At 42.7% G+C, this 13,405-nt stretch overlaps 1 protein-coding gene across 2 annotated transcripts in view; it reads left to right on the top strand.

Annotated features, from left to right (window-relative positions):
- Nucleotides 1–13,405, top strand: part of EXOC4 (exocyst complex component 4) — a 379,564-nt gene that overhangs the window by 131,678 nt on the left and 234,481 nt on the right. The window lies entirely within an intron of this gene.

Raw genomic sequence — 13,405 nt, 5'->3', positions numbered from 1 at the left:
AATACTGTGAAAACAGAAACTTAGTTTTCTGTTTCACAAACTTACTTGTGAAAACAGAAACTTAGATGCTTGCCAAAAGCAGCCATTCATAGAAAGAGAAGGTATTGGGCTATTCGAGGAAACTTTTTAAGTATTTCAAATTCTGTATTCTCTACTATAAATGTAGTTTAAAATCTAGTGCACTAAAAATGAATCCTGTCACCAATCTCTAGAAACATTTCCCATCTTCAATCAGGTTTTTATTTTGTAGAATCACAGAATACGCTGATCTGGAAGGGACCCCTGAGGATCACCAAGTCCAACTCCTGGCTCCACACTGGACCACACAAAAAACAAACCCTGTGTCTGAGAGCGGTGTCCAAACGCTTCTTGAACTCTGTCAGGCTCGGGGCTGTGACCATGTCCCTGGGGAGCCTGTCCCAGTGCCCGACCACCTCTGGGTGCAGAACCTTTCCCTAACCCCAGCCTGACCCTCCCCTGTCCCAGCTCCATGCCGTTCCCTCGGGTCCTGTCGCTGTCCCCAGAGAGCAGAGCTCAGCGCCTGCCCCTCCGCTCCCCTCGGGAGGGAGCTGCAGGCCGCCATGAGGCCTCCCCTCGGCCTGCTCTGGGCTGGGCTGAAAAACCAAGGGTCCTCAGCCGCTCCTCACACTTCTTCCCCTCTAGACCAATTATCTGTATCTCCTTGTGATGGCACCCTATAGCATAGACAAAACGTCAACAGAGAGAGACATCCTGACTGGTTTTGGAGAACCAAATTAGATCAGGTTCTTTGCTGCTGTCAATACTGACTGATGAGTAGAGTTATTTCTTCTGATTTTCATGGTGCATCCTTATTCCACGAGTGTATATATACACTAAAAATTACCCTATTTATTTGAAAAACAATATTCGGGAGAAAAAAGCTGCTCCATTTACTAGTTCTGCACGCATGTATATGTTTGTGTCTTTTTGCATTCTGCAGTTCTGTGTTCTGGGACTGATTACAGTGGGGCTGCTGAAGAAGATCTCGAATGCAGTGAGCACAAGTCTAATTATTTTGTTCACTAGAGGCAATAATTGGCTTGTTCAGAAGTAATGAGATAATTCAGATGTAAATTCATTTTTGAGAGGGGAATTTTAATAATGGATAATCTAGGAAATTATATCATGAATGAAAGAATATTTTGTTTATAAAAGGAACAAGTAATGTAACTACAGAAGGTTAGGACCATTTCAACTAATTCACAGCTGGAAATGAAATCTGGGAGATGGCTTTTGACTGCTGTGGAAATGCTATATGTTCTGAGATGTTAGTATTGAGTCTTTAACAAGGCTATTATCCTGTGAATATGCGGTTCCAGTGTTCCCAGAAGTTTGCTGTGGGCAGTGTTGGTGTTTGTGGAGCATGTGGAGCTGAACTTCTTGATGTAGCTTTATGAAATCAGAGCCTTATCACAGAATCACATAGAGTGGTTAAGGTGGGAAGGGACCTTTGGTTGTCATCTGATCCCACTTCTGCTCAAGGAGAGACACCCAGAGCAGGGTGCCCAGGCCCATGTCCAGGTGGGTTTGAAGCTCTACAAGGAGGGGACACCACAACCTCTGGGTACCTGTGCCAGTGCTCTGGCACCCACTCAGCACAGAAGAGCTTCTGGTGTTCAGAGGGAACCTCCTGTGTTCCAGGTTGTGCCCAGTGCTTCCTGTCCTGGAGTTGAGTACAACTGAAAAGAGTCTGGCTCCATCTTCATACCATCCCTTCAGGTATTTATAGATATTGGTAAGATCCCCTGGAGCCTCCTCCAGGCTGAACAGTCCCAGTTTTCTCAGCCTCTCCTTACAGCAGAGGTGCTCCAGGCTCTTAAACGTCTTGGTGACCCTCTGTTGGAAAGAGTCCCTTGTGTCCATGTCTCTTATACTGGGGGGGGGGGGGGCAGAACTGTACCCAGTTCTTCAGGTGGCAGCCTCAATCAATGCTGAGTAGAGGAGAAGGATCATGTCTCTCTGGCAATACATACTGCCTGTTGCATCCAAGAATAATACTATTAACCTTTTAGCAACAAGGGCGTGTTGCTGACTTGCACTCAACTTTGTAATTTTCTTGTTCTAATTCTCAGTCCAAACTGTTCTGTCCTGCTTCCAGATCTAGTGCAGGCTTGCTTTGGAGCTTCTGATAACTCTTCTTGCCTTGTACTTGCAGTCTTGAGGGACTAAAGCTAAGTCATTAAGGAGCTGTAAATGTGAGTATGAGGTAGTATGTCTAGGTGCCATGTACATTAAAATCCTAACCCTTTGGTCTGTCAAGTAAGGGATTTGCGTGAATAGGGGCATGTGTTTTGAGGTGACAGACCTTCAGATGAGTAGGAGACAATCAAGGGCATCACTTAATGAACTCGTTACGTGGCAGTTTGCTGATGGCAGACAGGAGAAAGAGTGGAGAGCAGAGGGGGGAAGCAACAGCTGGCAGGTGGGACCAAGCAGGGGAGCATTTCTTAGAGCTTCAAAAAGGCTGGTTTAAATAGGGAATATGTGCACTGGCTTAGTTTTTGTGGGAGCATGCAGACAAATTGAGAACAGATGAATTGAGCAGTGCAAGGAAGGTTCGGAATGATGATCCTCACTGAAGGACCCAGGATTTGATCTGAAAACACCCCTTGTTAGCTACCTTTGCTACTTTCCCCCCACGTTACCCTTTGCGTCCCCCTCTTTTCTTTTTCCTTTGGAAGTATTTCAGCTGCAAGTTGTGTGTCAAGCCCTTCTGTTTTGTCCTGTGCTGAAGAGCTGTGGCTAATTTTAATCAAGCCTGAACTGTCATTCCGGTTCATCAATGTCACATTAGCGTCATTCCTGTTCATCAATGTCACATTAACAGTAAATCTGAACTCCCTGATTATTAAAGTGGATGGAAATCACTGCTCTGTGTGTGGCCAAATAGCTTCTCATCAGCTGGGTTTTTGATGGGGCCTGATAGTTTAATGCAGGCCTTAATCAAGGGCTTGTAACTGTTTTCTGTGCTCGTTTTTATCCTCGTGCTATTGAATTGCATTAACACGTGCACGTATTCCCTATTTTTCTTCAACACATTGTATTAGGACTTGAACAGAAACCTGGTTTTAGGCTGAAGCATTGCTCGTATTAGCTGCTTAGGCCCTCAGTGTTAACGAGACAAAGTATTTAAGGATTGGTATTTAAGACTATGAAGATCGAGAAGGTGGGAAATCATTAAAGGGAGAGAATGTTAACTGGGGTTTAATGCAGAGAACCATGTGTCAAAGCATTACCCGTTTTATCCCTGGGATAAATCTTCGCTGTATCATTAACCTGAGCATTGCTTGGTCATTGCCTCTATTTCTACCCTTCTCTCCGTGTTTTCTACCTTCATGCTCACCTCTCACCCAACCTAGTGCTAGTGTTGACCAAACAAACAGTCCAGTTGCATGTACGAACCGTAGGTGATGTGTGAATCTGTTTCAGGATGATTAACTCCTTGCTCTGAAGGTACAGGGTAAGGCGTTTGAGTTTCCAATCTGACCTTCCTGTCATTACTTCTGTGGGCTCAGAGGACAGACAAGTGCTTCCACAATTCGGCAGAAAGGTTGGCTGTTACATTTTGGCAGGAGCAGTGATGGGATTTTGGAAGCACAAGTGGTACCCAGATGGGTGCAGAACTGCTGGGAGGACGCAGGCTCTGGAACTGAATGCTGATGCCTTCAGCCATGGACGTGCTTGCAGAAACACAGCCTGTGCCTCGTATTTCTGTTTCAAAACTCGTGTGTGGCTCTGTGCACGTGCAGGTCCAATATCCCCCCTTGCCTACGATAGCCAGTGAATGTCTTTAGACACAATATTGTATAGAATATGAAATTGAAAATGTTTTTTTTTGGTGGATTACGAGCATAAATACAAAGTATTATCATTAAATATTGCTGCTGCTGTTATTCACCAAGTCAGTCAGTGCCCTATTGAATTTGGAGGAAGCACTTGCCTACCTCTGGGCCGACCACGTGTCCTTTAAAGGATAATTTGCTTTTCCCAAAGTGACATTTTATTTGTTTAACTGTAAGCACAAAAGATTCCAGTCCAATGCTGGGAGCATTCTGGTAATTTATTAGCAATTAGCCAGAATTGCAAGTTAACCAGCAGCGGTGCCCAGTGGCACGACAGGACTCAGAAGTGACAGAACAAAGCTAGGCAGGCGCTGATTTCAGTGCCTATGTAAACCTCTGAATTTCTCCACGGTAAGAAAATATATTTATTCTAGACCTATATACATGTATGTGTACATGTGTGTGCGTCTAAGATGCACAAGATAATTTAGATAATGCATTTTCTGCACTATTAACCAGGCTCTTTCTTGCTCATGCACGTGAGCAAGGCCTTGCTGAGTTGGTTTGCGCAGCACACAGGAAAGGGCACACAGACAACTTTATTTCCAAGGCATATTTTCCCCAGTTCCTCCGTCAGCTGTACACAGTGCTTTCTCAAAAGGTTTTAACCCAACTTTTGGTGTTAGGATTAAGTCAGGACTGGCATTAGACCTAATTAATGACAGACCATAGAAGCCTTGTTAAAGCGAGGAAAAAAGACTGTCGTACGATATTTGTCAGGGGCAGATCTGCCCTGTCGAGGAGAGTTACAGTTAACCTTTAACCAGTTATGATGGCAGCTAAAAGGTGCTTCCATCCTCTTTTGCTGTCACCAGACCTGGTTAAAGGTTAACATCTTGCTCCTGGCACCAGGGGCCTGCCAGGGTGCTGTTGTTTCAGCGCAGCCTTCCCAAGAGCCCGCCCGACCCCTGGGCTTGATTTCCTAGCTATCCCCTCAAAATACAGCATGGAGGAAAAAAAAAAAGTAAACAGCAAAAAAATGCAGGCTCCCTCTTAACAAAAACAACAAGTACAAGAGCATACACATATTGGAAACAACCTGTTCCTGCACACAGCCTTCATTAGTGAGCCCAGGATTTAATTGAAGTCCTTAAAGCAGAATGCCCTGGTGGCTTCTTTACCCCGGTGTTTTGCTTGTGGTGCTGACATAGTCAGTTGTCAAAGAAACCACTCTTTGGGAATAAGCTCAGCCCTCTGTTTTCTCCTGTGCTTTTTTTCTTTCTTTTTTGGCCTGTTAGTGAAATGTTTTCAAAATCACATCCCAGTGATGTACTACCTGGGATGAGCTTTGACAGCGTTCAGCACCTCCTGCCTCCAAATTCTCCCATCTGAAGGAGCAGATGAACAAGAGCTTAGCAGCGCTGGACAGCTGGAAGAAAATCCAAAAAGGGGTAATGGAAAGAGACCTCGTGTTCAAAACGTGCAGTGCTTAACACAGAGGCAGGCTAAATAGAATATAGAGTAAGCAGGCAGGACCTTCTTTATTCACTCAAGTCTGTGATGGCTTGGAAGGCATTTGGTCTTCAGATCCCCCATGAAGGTAAATTGCAGAAGCTACCTGCAAAACCAAATGGACTTTATAATTCTGGCATATCTTCCAAACGGCCACAGCAGCATCTGCAGGTGTAAACTTCATCCCAGAGCTGAGCAGATGAACTTTGCAGCTAAAACCTGCCTTTTTAAGTCTGGTTCTAAAAGCAGCTTAGGTTTGGGGTTTCTCAGCTGCTGGCCTGCAATTTTCAAGGCTGCAGTGGAGTCTGGAAAGCACAGTAATGAGTGTGTGTCCGAACCCAGAGGGATCACCTAAGGACAGATGTATGGCAATCCCATTTTTCAGCATCTTTTGTGAGGTGTTACGGAGATGTTGTATGGAAACCACTAGTACCAAAGGAACAGTTTTTTTTATGGATAAATAATGTGTTGGCACCTGTTTGTCTAAGGTTGTAATAGAACCCACGATCCCCATATAAGTTTTCTGGCTTCTCAGCCATCCAGGTGTGGCATTCGGATAGGCTTCTTTTTTGTAAGCTGTATTGCACTTCCAGATGAAAAGAAAACAACCAACAGCTATTACCTTTTTCTTATTATAACCACATACGGTAGCAAAAGTATTGGGTTTTGGGGTGTATTATTTATCATCAAATTGTTGCTGAAAATTTCCTAGAACCGTCACACAGGGGAAATGAAAAGCAATGACACAATTTACAAACAAGAGTAATTTCAGCTGTTTATACACAATTACATCTCTGCTCCCCGAGGAAACTGTTGGAGGAACATTGGAAATTTAAGAACAGCTTTATTTTTATAAACACTTTTTTTTTAATTGCTGAGTCGAAGTTGTGTTTATTACCAAAAATTCCCAAGGCTTTTTCTGCAAACAGTTCAATCTCCTTAACACAGGCACAATTTAGTTATGTATTTTCATCCCCCTGGTTATATTCCATTTTTTCATCTCTCTTTTAAAATTCATTTATTCTCTGACTTCCCATATACTAAACAAACTGTCCCTGTTTTCTTTGGACCGTTGACAGCCTTACAAGTTAACAAATACCCAAAGTTACCAAAACACCTTTCTATTAAAAACTGTCAGGATGGTTCTTGAAGTATTTTGCCAATGCTGCTTATTTTAATGTTAACATTAGTCCATTTTTTTTAACATTAAGTCCATTTTACAGAACATTACAGGAAAAGGCAGAGAGAGGGTGGTTTTTTTCCTTCATTTATGTGCAGTACCAAAGGCTGCATTGCCCAGCCTGACTCTTCTAGCTGTCTTGCTATGTATTGATCCACAACATCCAAGTGTCTTGTCCGGAATTTGTAAGGAATTCTGCACAACCCACAGCTTCTGTGCATGGGTCACACTGCTTCCTTAAGTTGTTGGGTACGGTGTCCTTCATTTTGGGTTGGCTTACTGTGCATTTACAGACAGTTACGCTTTGTTTCTCTGGCTTCTGTTTCATTTTACCTTGTAAAGTTGCCTTAGACAATCAGGTCTTTGCCTTCTGTGCCTTTTTATTCATTCATCTAAAGTCTGAGTTTCTCATGCAAGGATTAACCTGTACCCCTGGTTAGTAGCAGAGGAGGAGGAGAACAGGAGGAGGACAGCCCGGTGCCACCCAGTAATGCAGCTTCCAGTGCTGGAGGAAGGTCCCTGCACATACCTGATCCAACAGTGAAGGGATGCGAAAGGACAGACTCCCCTGACTGAACACACAATTTCTTGAATTCCCTTTGAAACCAAAGGATTCACTGCTATTGTGACCTATTTTTGATATCGCTGTCTTGAAAGAATCAGATGATGCTACTCATCGGTAATCTAGGAGCTATTTTTTATATAGCCATGCAGGAAAAGGCAGAGGCTATGATATGCTTTTCTTCCTCACTTCTATTCCCTTGCCCCAAATAGGGCACTTGGAGAAAAGTCGACTACAAACTCATGTCTGTGTCCAGTTAAGAATATAGGATGCTACCAACCATTCAGTTCATTTCAGGACCAGTGACAATCTCTTAAATCTAGAGTGACCTGAAGAAACAGCCTCTTGGTGTGTTTTTTTTCCTTTTTTTGTTAATTTTTTTTCACCCCAGTCTGTAATCCTTTCAACACGTGCCTAAACGGATTTCTTGCAAAATGCTTTTTGGTGCAATGACCTATCTTAGAGATTTCCACCAGACGCTCATTACCCCTTTGTGTGACAGCCATTTCCCTAAATTCTCTTATTCCAACATCTTGATTTTTGAGTGCCTGTTTCTCTCTCTTTTTTTTTTTTTCTTTGCCATTAACAGGAATTTCTGAATACATCTTGCAACAAATTAAATGAGGTTACTGCTCGGTGTCCCATCTGTACAAGAGCTACAGCTCTGCTTTGTGTCTTGAATCTTTGAACTTTGGCTTTGTCCTTTTGGTTGTTGTTCCCTGAATGCTTTGGCACAAGGACAAAATTAAAAAGCACTTCAGCTGTTGCTGAATGGTAGGTGATGTTGACCCAGTTCTTGAAATGGAAATTAAAGCACCATCTTTTTTACATTCCTTTTCTTAAGCAACGGGATATTGATCCGCTGGGTTGAAGTCTTTAAAAAAAAAAAAAAAAAAAGGGCTCTGTTATCTTCCCAGTTTATTTTTCTGGAGGAGTATGTTTTAGTTATCTCTGCGTTCAGTGGTGGTATGAAAGAACACGGAGATCAGATTTAGGTTATTAGGGGGATAAATCTTGTGCTTCATTCTGTGCTTTCTTATTCTGCCTTGTACCAATGATAAAAGCAAGGGGATCTGAAGCTGAGCTTTGTCTGAAAGTTTTTTAGCTGTGAAAAAGGTTCCTGTTAAATGCCTATTTGAGATTAAAGTGAGATGCATGAACACCATTGATGCGTTAAGCCCAAGCAAGCAAGTTTAGCTCCTATTTTGAGTTTCAGTGTGTTGTATTGCAGTTAGGCACAGATCTTTGTGCAGGATCTTTGTACAAGCACCGTGCCAAATCTTACCCGTCATCATATTCTTCTGTTAGCTGATCCATGAGGACGAGGTGGGAGCTTGCAATGCTTGCAAGTTGGACCCATTTCACGAGTTGTGGTGACCTTATAGTGGCCGTGCAGAGCAGCGAGCCCCGGGTCTAGGAGCTGGTGTTGGCGTGGTATTGTTGGAAAGGGACCAGCCAAGTACTTACTGTTAACAGCACGTGAAAACTCGTCAGGATTTGGCTCTGTCATTATCTGCCCAACTCACGTTAAGTGAAAGAATGAAAGCTGGCTGCACTACACTCGATGCCTTACGCGGCGTTTTGAGTTCTTTCTGTGGCATGGGATTCAAATTTAAATTCTTGAGGTCAGTCGCGGGAAGAAATAATGCGGCGTCCCTCAGTTCCTCTGCGGGCTTATCCCAGTATTCTGTCACATGCTGATGCAGTGCCAAAGCATATGGATCTCCATATGGTGACTCTTGCTGGGTTTCCACCACCTGTAGTCAAGCTGATTTGCAATCGCTGAATTTGCCCAAGAGATAAAGCAAAATGAGTACGGCAGTGAAATAAGATGGCCGTGGTAAAGACTGAAGTTTTATGTGACTTACTGTTGTTACAGTAATTACCACAAGAAGAAGAAGAAATAAACAAATGGATTTAATGAGCATGTCAGTAATACAGGAACACGCGTTTCCAACACCTCATTAGTGGGGGTAAGGTGGGCTCCATACGCTTTCTTGTCTCCAAAAAGACAGAATAATTTCTGTTTTGATTCAGCTTCTGTGAGTAGATGGAATTAAAGGAGTTTGGGTGTCTTTAGAATAATGCTGCTAACTGGTTTAAATGTGCCTTCATGGTGCAGAATTAATGGTGTAACGAATAACATTTACAGTTTTGTATGAAATAAAAAAGCAACAAAAATACACCCAGTAGTTTTATTCCTAAGGCCAGTTAAGGCCAGTTTCTTTAATATTTATATACGTGTGCGTGTGTATACGCACACAAATAAATACAATAACCTTTAAAAAGTCTTGTTTTCAAGCAGTTGTGTTACTGGTTTGGGTCATGTAAAGACATGTAGTTACATCACGGTTAATGGTAGGCCTGTTGAGCTCAGTAGCTAGGTGATGGGGTAAGTATACACTAATACATGTCTTACTGGACTTGGTCCACCTCCTTGGTGTGCTAATTCTTACAGGCAGGGTCCTCAGTAAAGGGACAGTAGCACTGGAACGTCCCTGTGCCGTGATGTGCCTCCCAGGTGTTAAAAAGCAAACAAACAAGGCTGGTGCGGGTTCATCGCATCCTTTGAACAGTTTTGGCCATCCCACCCTCAGTAGTTAAATAAAACGCCCTTCTGCAGTGCTGCAGGATGGATGGCTTCTAGGCATGGAGCCTTTCTCACTTTGTGGTTAAACCTAGCCTATACAGTGCTGCGAGGAGCAAATGCACAGCATCTAGTTGTGGCTAGTGTGACCCCCACAGTCTTAAAAAGCCAGTCTCAGAGGATACAATTTTGGGCTGCTTTTCTTCAGTGAAGTGTTTTCTAGTGCTTACAGCTCTGCTCCAGGTAGGAGGACCTGAAGAAATGCCCTCTCTTTTTTATTGTGGTACCAACACACTGCTTTCTCTCCTGCTGCTTTCCAGAGATTGCTTTTCTCACGCTGTTATAATACAGTTATGCCGTAGCCATTCTGTGCTTCTGAGGCTGTCTTCTGAAATTTTCCAGATGTTACCTGCCTGCTGATGGTGAGAACGGTACTCTCAGCTTTGTGAGAATTCTTCCAAGTTCATTGCCGGTGTTTTGACTACACCTCTACTCATTTGATGTTAGATCCTTCCCAAAGTTGGTTGTGTTTTTACCTGCATGTTTGGGTTAAGTAACATGTTGCCCTAATGAAAAAGTACCTAAAACTGCTCAAAACCTCTTGCCATATCTACTTTTCCACTCTCATTTAGCCAGAGAGAATGTCATCGGCTTCTTGAAAAATAATAGTGCAGTTGTTTCGGATGATGCTCCAAGGCTCTGCATGGCAGGGAGCAGGGCTTTAAAAAGTTCTCGCAGGGACAGCTGTGGTAACTGTAAAGCTTTGGTTGACATTTTTGTAGAGAATTTTGGATGGGAGCTTTCCTTGACCCATGCAATTGGGTAACTGAGCAAGTTACCCAATTCAGTAGGGTAGGTGTAAACCAGGAGCTGGTATCTGCCACGGCAATAAGAGTTTGATGTGACTGAATTAAGGGAATATTGCTAGAACTTCTTTACACTCCAGCCGTGGCGTGATGCCATCTTCTTTCCAGCTCCCTTATAGAGACAGTGAGTGTCTGGCCTCTTAAATAAGAGCCTATGGGTGCAAGACCTTGCACGTTCACCCCAGTCACTAGATCCAGCTAAATATGTCTGTGGGTAGCTGTTGCAGGTGAATATGGTTGAGATACATTTCTGTCATCTGTTACTGAGATCAGTAGCATCAAACGCCAGTGTTTTGGGATCCCAGTTCTTTTATCAGACCTCTTGTTTCTTGTCCAACTGTGTTTTCCATTGTGGAAGCAAGTTTAGAGTAGGGATAGGCAGGATACCCTGAGTAGGACAAGAGCCTGTGCAAATCCTTATCCATGCACACCCAAAGGAAGCTGGATCTGGAAAGTCTTTGGAAAAAGCAAAGGTGAAATACAGGCCTGTTTCTGCCAGAATATATGTTGTTGGCTAACAAAGGCTATCTGTACTGGTGCTGTTACAACACAGTGTTGCAGGGGTTGCCCTGGTACAAGAAGCTGAGCAGGGGGGTGTGAGCTGGCTCCTGTCTTACTACATGGATTTGTAATATATCCCATACATCATTTTAAAAACTGTTTTTTAACTAACATTGTATGTGATTTTGCGATAATCTGTCGTTTTGTCACTCTATTATAATTCTTAGGTTTCGTTCTGGTGTGTCCAGATTGCAACAAGAGGGAGCTGTGCAATATTTTCTAACCCAAGGGAAGAAAACATCAGAGATCTGAAGTTCTGCCCTCTGCTTTCCAGGAGTGCTTGTGGCTGGTGTTTAAATCACGCCATGGATGCTAACTGCGTGTGGCAGATACTTGTCTAGATAAGTTGGTTTTTAATGCGTATTGGATGGTGTTCAGGCTCTAAAAGCTAAAGGTAGTTTAAGCAGTTGAATGTGATAGGTAACAACTTCAAGACAAATCAGAAGAGATTCACATTTGCTATACCTGCACGATTATTTTGCAGGGGCCTTTCTTCCCTAATGGCTTGTAAAATGGAAATATTCAAACGTGAGTTTACTTTGTTTCCTCTTAGTGTATTTTAAAGCCACAGCTTTTTAGTTCAGTTCCAACTAGAAGCCCTACAGACTCAAGGTACAGTGTTTTTGACAAATCAAGGCAGTCTTTACAGCTAAGGCTTCTCAAGGTCTTTAGGATCTATATTTAATTTCCTGCCTGATGGAGGAAAAAAAAAGAGAAGTGCCATGAATTGAACTTTGTGTTCTCTTTCCACCAGCCTGGCTAATAGACATCAGAGCCACCTTTTTAGTGTTCCCCTCGCGCAGAGGTCGGTATCCTCATGGTGCGCAGAGGACAGATTTTAATGTGCCAGCCCAGGTCTGGCATACCAGGATGTGTAGTTCTGCTGCGGGGACAGGGTAAGTTGATAAGTTTCCCAGGAAGAATTTACTGGATGTTCTAGCTGCTCATGATTAAAATGAACACCGCGTCTCTGAGGAAAATACCAGCTGAGGTGATTCTGTAAACGCTGCTGTGTGTGTATGTACAGCGGCACATAGTTAAGTCATTAAAATACAGTTACCTGCACTCCTGAGCTTGCGACCAGATACGGTCTTAATGGATTGTTGTAGCTTTAATGAAATCCAGTCTCGCTGAATCACTAAACTTTCTTTCTCCTGGAAGGCTCTTTACAGGGACCTGACAGATCACCTCTCCAGTGCTTCCAGACGTCCTGGCTCTCTGATTCTTCTCCATAACGAGTTTTGTGCTGCACAATAAAATATTCATGTTAAAATAGGTTCTAAACTAATTATCTGCAGCCAGCAGTTGCCAGTGTAGTCATTTGCTGTTAGCTTGGCTCAAGTTAATGGCTTGTATTTCAGTACAAATAGTCCCTCCTGGCTGTTTCCTGTCACTGATTCTTATCCTAAATGGAATTTCCATACGTGTGTGGAGCTAATTCTTCTGACGTCCAGAGGAGCTTGCTCCTTCTACTTCTGCATCCCATTTCTACAGAGGAGGATGCGTTATGTATTATGCAGTTGCTGCAACTGCTTTTTGCTCAGAAGCAATCATCTAGTTGGTCTTTTCTCTGCACAGTGTGACTTATACTCTGGGCTTTCTTTTACCGTCTGCATTTTTAATGACAATAGAAAATAGGTGTTCGACATACGGCGACCATTCTGTTTGGGTATTGAAGTCACACAGGCAAAATAATAAGGTTATCCCATTAAACTGGCATAGTTAGAAAACCCTGACTACGTTGTTTTGGAGCTTGAAAGTGCCCTTACATTGGACTAAAGTGGACGACAGTAGACCAAGATTGAATAAAATGGAATTGGGTCTCATAACAGCTAACGACTTCCTTAGTTTTCTATATGAGCTGTATGTGGCAATCAAAACTTCAAGTTTTTTTCTTCCTCCTTTTCTCAGACAAGCTTGTATTGAAAATATTGACAGATTTTAATCTCTTAATATTGCCATATGTCCACATACTGTAAAAATGTAAATGCCACTGAATGTATGGAAGTAATTTTGATTAATCACATGTCTGTATGCCTAATTATTTGTGGGATCAAGGCCTGTGAGTACTAACATGGAAATAATTTAGAAATCTTTTTTTCGTATTTTATCATGTTTACAGCAAGTAATTTAAACAGCTTGCAGGGACAAAAAATCCACTCCAGCCTACACTTATTTTTCCCCATGTTAGTCCTAATGGGACTTTTGCAATCTGACGCCTCTAAAATACTCGTATCCAGATATTTAAACTCACTATAGAATTGCAAGCCTGTATTACAGCAATGAAGACAGACTCTTGCTATAGGTGTCTAAAGCTATTTGATAACCAGAAAG

The sequence above is a fragment of the Oxyura jamaicensis genome, chromosome 1 (genome assembly GCF_011077185.1).
Source record: "Oxyura jamaicensis isolate SHBP4307 breed ruddy duck chromosome 1, BPBGC_Ojam_1.0, whole genome shotgun sequence".
NCBI lineage: Eukaryota > Metazoa > Chordata > Aves > Anseriformes > Anatidae > Oxyura > Oxyura jamaicensis.
The sequence above is the reverse complement of the archived record's forward strand: the minus strand, read 5'-3'. Positions and strand labels throughout refer to the sequence as shown.